Below are 8,074 nucleotides of genomic sequence, written 5' to 3' on the forward strand. Positions count from 1 at the left end.
CTTTCGGAGAATTCCAAAGAGAACTGGCTGAGAAGTGAAGGTCTCTCCTCTCCCCAACTTTGCCCTGCCTCTCATTCAAGATAGAGCATTCATCTCCACCAATAAGGAAAGAGTCCCAAACCAATGGGCTTTGGGACAGAGGTTACAGATATAATAATGTGTCATAAAATAATTCCAACTGAATGTTGTAAAGTTATAAAGAACAAGATGGACCTCAAAGAAGAGGTAAGAAAAGAGCCAATCCTCCAATCCTCCGCAGTTTGGGGTCTATGGGTGAGGAACATTACATGTACTTTTTTTCACATGATCGATTTTGCTGAATTAAAAGCGTTATTTAATTAAATAAACTATTTCTCATAAGCTTTTACTGTCTCCAGTCTCCTCCCTCTTCCATACATCTCAGATTTCTTAATCCTTTAGGCTTAAGTAAATGTTAAAGTTACTGTTTATACTATTCATTAACAGTGTAACAAGCAATAAAACAAAGACAAATAATAATTTACAACGCGTCTATTACGGGAGAGATCACAGTCAACTACCTACAACTGCTGTCTCCTTAGTTCTGAAAATAGTCCCACCATTCAGCTTTCTCAGCATACTAATTAAATTGTCTTCTCAGTGTTTAAAGGACACTATCTCTTTGGGGAGTGGGACTTAGCGTAGCTGACTCTAGCTAGGTGGAAGGGTAAGCAATATAAGAACTTTGGGGACATAGAGGCAGCTAGGTGTTAGACTAGACGGAGAGCTAGATTTGGAGTCAGGAAATCCCGAGTTCAAATCCAACTTCAAAACACTTAGCTGCATGACCTGGCTCCCTTACTTAATTTCAATTTCCTTCTCTTTAAAATGAAGATAATAATAGCACCTACCTCTCAGAGTTGTTGTAGGATCAAATGAAATATTTGTAATACACAAATGCTGTTATAATGATAATTGTTATTATTGTCGTTATAAATTGCTTTCCAGAATGGCCCGACCAATTCACAGCCCCATCATCAATGCATCCGTGTGCCTGTTTCCCCCCAGCCCTTCCAGCCTTTGTCATCTTTCTTTTTGGGTCGGTTTTACCCATCTGGGAGATGTGAGGTGGAACCTGAGTTGCTTTAATTTGCATTTCTCTAGTTATGAGTGATTTGGGGGCATTTTTTCCATATGGCTGTGGATAGCTTGGGTGTCTTGCCTTTGCACTCCGCCCGTTCATCTCTCTTTGGCCATTTATCGAGGGGAAGGAGTCAGACCCCCTGATTTTGAGAGGAATTAGGCGAAGCCCGGGGAGACAAAGGCCCGAGGTTGTACGCTGCAGGGAGCAGGGCGAATCGGAACCCGGGCCCTCCGACCTCGTAACTCTTTCCTCCGCACAGGTCGGCTTCGCGTGCGCATCTTTCCAAAATGAGACAAGCGGAGCAGGCCGTTTTCCCAAATACACGCAAGTTCTTGGAGAGGCAGAGCAGAGAGGCGGGAGCTTTGTTCCACTCCTGCGAGCACAGGTGAGACGGGGTGGAGGCAGGGGAAGGGGAGGGGAAGAAAGGGGGTTCGGAGGCGTGGCGCCAGAGGCGCCAAACTGGGAGGGGGCGGGGGAGGCACCGGTACTAGTGGTTCGACTCCTGGCGGCGCCTCTCTCCTGACCGCAAGGCCAGACGCATGCGCAAGGAAAGGACAGCCCGGGGAGAAAGGGGTGGGTGCGCCATACTCCACTTCCGGCACCAGAGAATGCGCATCCGGGTCGCGTCGCCGCCGCCGCCGCTGCTGCCGCCGCTGCTGCCGCCGCTGCTGCCACAACCGCCTCCTCCTCTTCCTCGGCAGCCGACGCCTCGTCTTCGCGCTCGGGCTACCGCGGGGCCAGACGTGTCCCCATGACCCTGTCCCGCCGGGGGCCGCCGCCGCCCGGTGAGTCCCCGCTTCTGCACCAGCCCCGGCGGCCCGGGAGTGGGGTGGACACTCGGGGCTCGGGGCACTCGGCTGCCTCAGCGCCCCAAGTCCCGGCGCCTGCCGGGCCTCAGGCTGCCCCTGCTCGGCCGTGCCCCAGCCTGGGCAGGTTCGCGTGAGAGTCTCGGGGTGTCCGCGGCGGAGCCTTGGGTGGGGCGTCTGTGGACCTGGGTTCGAGTTCTGCCTAGGTTGCTTAGGGGCTGGGTGACCTTGGGCAAGGCCCCGCCCCATTCTGGGCCTCGGTTTTCTCACCTGCCAAAGGAGGGGCTTAGAGTGTGTTTCTCAGGGTTCTTTAGCCTAGTAACACCCGTGGGTCTCGGACTGCCCGGCCACTCCTCTCTTGTGGGGGTCGAGATAATAGTCAGTGCCCTCAGCCTGTTAGGTGTGTCATTTGAATTCGGCCGGCGGTGTAAGTGCTGGGGATCCATAGGATGTGACTTTCGTGTTTGTGTTCCCTGTATCTCGTGCTAAGGAGGGGTCTAAAGAATCAAATCCACAAGCATCATTCATAACAACAACAGTAATGATGGCTAGCATTCATTTAGCACTTTAAGCTTTGGAAAAGTACTTTACAGATAGGATTTCATTTTCCACTCACAACAATCCTAGGAGGTAGGTGCTATTGTTATCCTCATTTTTCAGGTGAGGAAATTAAAGCTTAAGGAACTTAAGTGACTTGCCCAGGGTTACACAGTAAGCAACTGAGGCTGGATTTGATCTCGGGACTCCCAGGTCCAGCACTCTCCACCGGGCCACCTAGCCTCAACATTAAGCACTTAGTAGGGCGATGTACGAAGTGCTGGGGAAAGCGAAGGAAAAAAACAGTCCTTGCCTTAAAGAAGCATACATACCAGTAGGCTAGAAAACACATTAACTATATGCATGAAAAATATATACAGTGCAAATGGTAGGTAATAAGGGGAGAAGTTGCAAGAAGTGTGTGGGGAGGGAGAGAGAGGCATGACTAGGGAGAGCCTTCTTCAGGAGTGGAATTTTAGTTGTGTTAAGAGAAAATGTTTGTTGATTGATTAATATGCACTCCCCTCCAACAAGCAAAAAAAGAAGAAAAGGTCTCCGATCCCAGAGAGCTTCTCTTTGCTTGGGAGGAGGCTGCAGAATCTTCATCCATGAAAAAAGTCCACAGAGAATTGAATTAGGGAGAGCATTAATACTTGGGTCCATGAAGAAATTTTGTTGGAGATGGTTTATGCATGAATTAAGCTTTAAAGGAAAACAGGGCTTCAGGGATGAGTGAGTGCTGACTCTACAGTTGTATCTGATTGGGGCTCAGAGTTTGGGGAAGGCATAGTAGTTCAATTTGGCTGCAACTTAGAGTTGATTATGGTGAGTATTATAGTTCATAGAAACTTTAATTCATGTACTGTCGGGCTTCTGGGTTTTGATTTAAAGTCATGTAGTGGAACTGCCCTGGAATTCAGATGAACAACAACAAAATTTTCCCATGTTTGTACTGGGAGCTCTTGACCTGGAACTCTGAACTTAGATGTTTGGTTTCTAACCCACCACCACCACCACACCCCCTCCATAGAGCAGTCAGTAGATAGTATGCTTATGATTGTTTCTAGCTCTAATTGTGGGTGTGTGATTTTGTTGGTATAATCATTACAATTAGGCATCATATACTATCTCAGAGGAAATGTGGTATCCTGCCTTTGACTTTCAATAACATAGAGCAATGGACAAAGCATTTAATCTCTTGAGTTTATGCCTTAAATTCAGTCACCCCACAAGCCTTTACTGAGCAATTCCAGGGTGCCAGCACTGTTCTAAATGCTGAGGATACGAAGAAGGGCAAACTGCAGTCCCTAACCCTTAAGGAGCTCACATTCTAATGGGGAGACGAGACGACACGCGAAAAGCCACGCATCAGAGATGTAGACAGTGCAAGTGGAAGGTAATCTCAGAAGGGAGGTTACACTGTAGAGGAGCAGAGGACCAGGAAAGGACTGCTGAAGAAGGTAAAATTGGAGCTGATTCCTGAAGGAAACCCTGAGAAGCCAGGAAGTGAGCAGGGAAAGCATTCTAGGGATTGGGGCAGCCAGAAAAAGCTCTTGAGAAAGAAGGTGGTGGCATGACAGGTGGGAGGGACATCAATAAGATTGGTGTCTGGATTGTAGAGTATGCAGAAAAGAGGAAAGTCTAAGAAACCTAGAAAGGAAGGGAGGGCTTTAGTTGCCAGAGGTTTTTTCTATTTGATCTTAGTGGCGATGGGCAGCCCCTGGGGTTTAGAGAGGTAGACAGCCTAAGTTTGAGTTATTATCTGTCAGGTAGAAGATGGCCATATACTTGTGAGACAGTAAGTAGGCTGTTACAACCAACCCTCTTTTCCCACAGGCTTTATAAAGTTATAGGTCACTTTAGGGTATCCAGGAATTAGCATTTTTTGCTCTTGTTATGCATAAGTTTTTTTTTGCTTTTTGGGGGGCATTTGGGGTTAAGTGACTTGCCAAGGTCACATGGCTAGTTTTTGTGTTAAGTATCTAAGGCTGGATTTGAACTCAGGTCCTCCTGACTCCAGGGCCGGTGCTCTACTCACTGCACTGCCTCACTGTCCCTGTGCATAAGTTTTGTGGGAGATGAGCCTTAAAATCATGGAAAAAATTTTGCTATATAATTCAGTATGATAGTGCTGAAATTATGTAGTTTCTTCTCTCTCTCCCACTCCCAATACATTTTCTTCTAAAGACCTAATCTATTTTCTGTGCACATTCATAATGCCCGTTCACATTTAGTACACAAGTTTACATCCCTCTCCTGGTCACTCAAGATTTTTTTGTTGCTTTCATGGTATTTAAAAATTCATATCACTTCTGTTTTACCCCTCACAGAATTTCCAATCCCAACAATGTTAGAGGGGGAAGAGATTTTAGAGATCGTTTAGTGCCAAGTCTCTCATTTTACCAATGAGGAAATTGAGGCTTAGCATATTTTAGTGGTTTACTCAACATTACATAGCTAGCAGAACCAGAACTAGAACCTCCGATTTCCTAACTTCCAATCTTGTGGGGCTTTCCTCCCACTGCAACTCTTTCCTTCCTCTCTGTATAATATGATCTTAATGTTGTTCATCTCTACTCACTTTTCTCTGCTTTTAGTAATTTTCCTTTCTGATACTTTAAGTGTCACTCTTTGAGCAATGATAGAAGAACTAGGAGGTTTCCTTCCTAAATCTCTTTTTGAACATTGGGGAAAATTTTTAGTTTTCTTACCTGTAAAATGAGGGAATTGGAACAAATCATCACTAAGGTCCCATGTATCTCTAAAATCCGGTAGTTGCTAAATATATTATAAAGTACACATTTTGTTCTTGTGGCATAAGTTTGAAGAATTTTCATTTCCTTCATTTTCTTCAATCAACAAATATTAATTGTGCACCTACTATGTACCATCTAAGAGGTAGTGTATTATAGTGTATAGAGAGCCAGCCCTGGAAGCAGGGAAACTTGGATTCATGTCATGAATTAGTAGGGAGAATTTTCTTACCATGAGTTCCTTATAAGAAACCATAGATCTGATCCAAAAACAAAAAGTACCAGGATTCTTTGATAGGTATTGGGCTTAGTAAGACAAAAACAAAACCTCTTCTCCTCTCTAGACCTGCTTTCTATCAGGGAAACTACCTGTCCGGTACTCAACTAAGCAAATATAAGATACAAAGTAAATACGGGGTTATTTGATGGTGGAGCGGGGGAAGGCATTAGCTGCTGGGGGACTAGGAAAGAATTCAGTTTGAGGGCACTTGAGCTAAGTTTTAGTGGAAGTGAGAGATTCTAAGGTGGAGGGAGAGCATTCCAAGCCAAGGGAGCAGTCTAGATAAAGGCCCAGAGGCAGGAGATGGGCCATCTTATCAAGAAAACAGCTAGTGGATCAGTTTGGCAGCAGGACCAGAGAGTGTGTGAAGGGGAGTGATGTATAATGAGTTTAGAAGGATAGACTGGAGCTAGTTTGTAAAAGGCATTAGTTACTAAAGAAAGGAGTTTATAATTTATCATAAAAGCAATTTAGTTTTTTGCACAGGGGAATGACATGGTCAGACATGTACTTTAGGAATATCACTTTGGCAGCCATGTGGAGATCATTTGGAATTGGAAAGGTTTGAGGCGTGAAGACTAGTTAGGAATCTGATTATGGTTTGAGTTACGGCAATACTGTGTAGTGGGCAGAGCCAGTGAACTTGGAATTGAGAGACCTTTGTTTGAATGTTGACTGTAACACACTATGTACAAATCATTTCATGTAATTGGTTGCCATAACTAAAAACTCAGCTGTCAAATTCAAGAGCCCCAATTCAACAAATGACATTTCATTTCCGTAAGCAGTTTCTTTAAGCAGCACTTCCTTATTTCTGTCTTAATTGTGAAGTAGTAGGCAAGGCAACCAGCCTTTATTAAATGCTTACAGGGTGTTAGGCACTGTTCTAAGCTAAGTAGTATAGTTAGGTGTTATAAGTCTTACTTATAAAGAGGACTGTACCATAATTGTGGCATATCTTGGACCTCGGCTCATTCCAAACCTGAGTCAAGCCTCCCCAGCTATTTTTAGCAAGGACTGTTGGAGATAAGCCCATCAAGCCTGGAGGATGGTAACCAATATCCTCTAGGTGGTCTCCCCCTTCCCATCAGTGAGTTGTCAAGTCACAATCCTACTCTCAGAATTCACTTTTTGATGTAAATAGCTATGTCCATGTAAGGTATATACATTGTTAATGGAAGATAATCTCAGAAGGAAGGCACTAGTAGGTGGTTGGATTGGGAAGGACCTCTAGCCAAATGTGGAATTGGGAGCTGAGTGATGCAGAAAGTCAGAGAAATTTGGAGGTAGAAATGAGAACGATGTGTGAGGAATGGCAAGGAGGCCAGTGTAGCTGGATCATAGAGAATATGGAGAGGGATAAGATGTAAGTCTGGTAAGATAGGCAGAGGCCAGATGGTGAAAGGCTTTTAAGTGCCAGACAGAGGAATTTATATTTGATCTTAGAAGTTCTAGGAGAGAAGGTCAGAGCTGCACTGCACTTTAGGAAAATCACTTTGGCAGCTGAGTGGAAGATGATTTGAAGAGGAGAGACTTAAGGCAGGGAGGTGACCAACCAGATGACTTTTGTAATAGTCTAGGCAAGAGGTGATCAGAGCTTGTGCTATGGTGGTGGCTGAAGTGGGGAGAAAGGAAAGTAGATTAAAAGTGTTGTGAAGGAAGAAATAACAAGACTGACAACAGCTTTATTATGTGGGGTGACTGTGAGTGAGGAGTTGAAGTTCTGTGCCTGGGAAAGTAGTGGTCCTTTCCCAAGTAAGAGGAAAGTTGAGACAAGGTGAAGGTTTGAGAGAAAGATAAAGAACTCTGTTTTGGACATATTTTTCTTTTTTGGACATTTTGGAGTTTGAGGTGACTATGGGCCATTCCATTTGAGCAGTTGATCTGGGAATCAAGTGTTGTTAAGATGTTTTTAGCCATGTCCTACTCTTCATGACTGAATTTGGGGTTTTCTCGGCAAAAATACTGGAATGCTTTGCCATTTCCTTCTCTAGGATTTGTATTTTATAGTTGAGGAAACTGAGGCAAACTGAGGTTTAAGTAACTTGCCCAGGGTCACACAGCTAGTAAATGTCTTGAGACTGGATTTAAACTCAGGGCTTTCTAATTTCAGGTCCAACACCATCCACTGTCCCACCTCACTGGTGGGAATCATGTACATAGAGATAATCTAATTGATGGAAATTGATGATATCAAGTGAGACTAGTATAAGGGTTCTTAAATTTTTTTATGTTATGGAACTCTTTAGCAGACTGGTGAAACCTTTGGACCCCTTCTCAGAAAAATGTTTTTTAAATGAATAAAATAAAACACATAGATTTCAAAGTAAACTGATTATTGAAATGTAGTCCTCAGAATGTTATTTAGAAACAAATGTTCCTCCAGGACCCCAACTTAAGAGCCTCTGAGTGAATAGTGGAGAGGCCACTATAACCACTCATGGTTAGTGGGTAGCACCTGAGTAAAGAGCCAGCAGAGGTCATTGATGCAGAGTCAGGTGAGATAGGCAGGAGGGCTTCCATTTGGCCTGTCCAGTGGTTTAAAAATATCCCCCCCCCCCCCCCCCCCCCCCCCCCCCCCCCCCCCCCCCCCCCC

At 44.7% G+C, this 8,074-nt stretch overlaps 1 protein-coding gene across 2 annotated transcripts in view; it reads left to right on the forward strand.

Moving 5' to 3' along the window:
* The first annotated feature begins 1,694 nt into the window (after positions 1 to 1,694).
* The window catches only part of EYA3 (EYA transcriptional coactivator and phosphatase 3), a 130,515-nt gene continuing 124,135 nt past the window's right edge, over positions 1,695 to 8,074 (forward strand). For both annotated transcript variants that reach the window (XM_069078457.1, XM_069078458.1), the window contains exon 1: positions 1,695 to 1,887. The gene's annotated coding sequence lies outside the window, so the exon portion shown is untranslated. The remainder of the gene's footprint in view (positions 1,888 to 8,074) is intronic.

The sequence above is a fragment of the Petaurus breviceps genome, unplaced genomic scaffold (genome assembly GCF_028583685.1).
Source record: "Petaurus breviceps papuanus isolate PSGF00001 unplaced genomic scaffold, PetGlider_PUasm1.0 91041, whole genome shotgun sequence".
Lineage (NCBI taxonomy): Eukaryota > Metazoa > Chordata > Mammalia > Diprotodontia > Petauridae > Petaurus > Petaurus breviceps.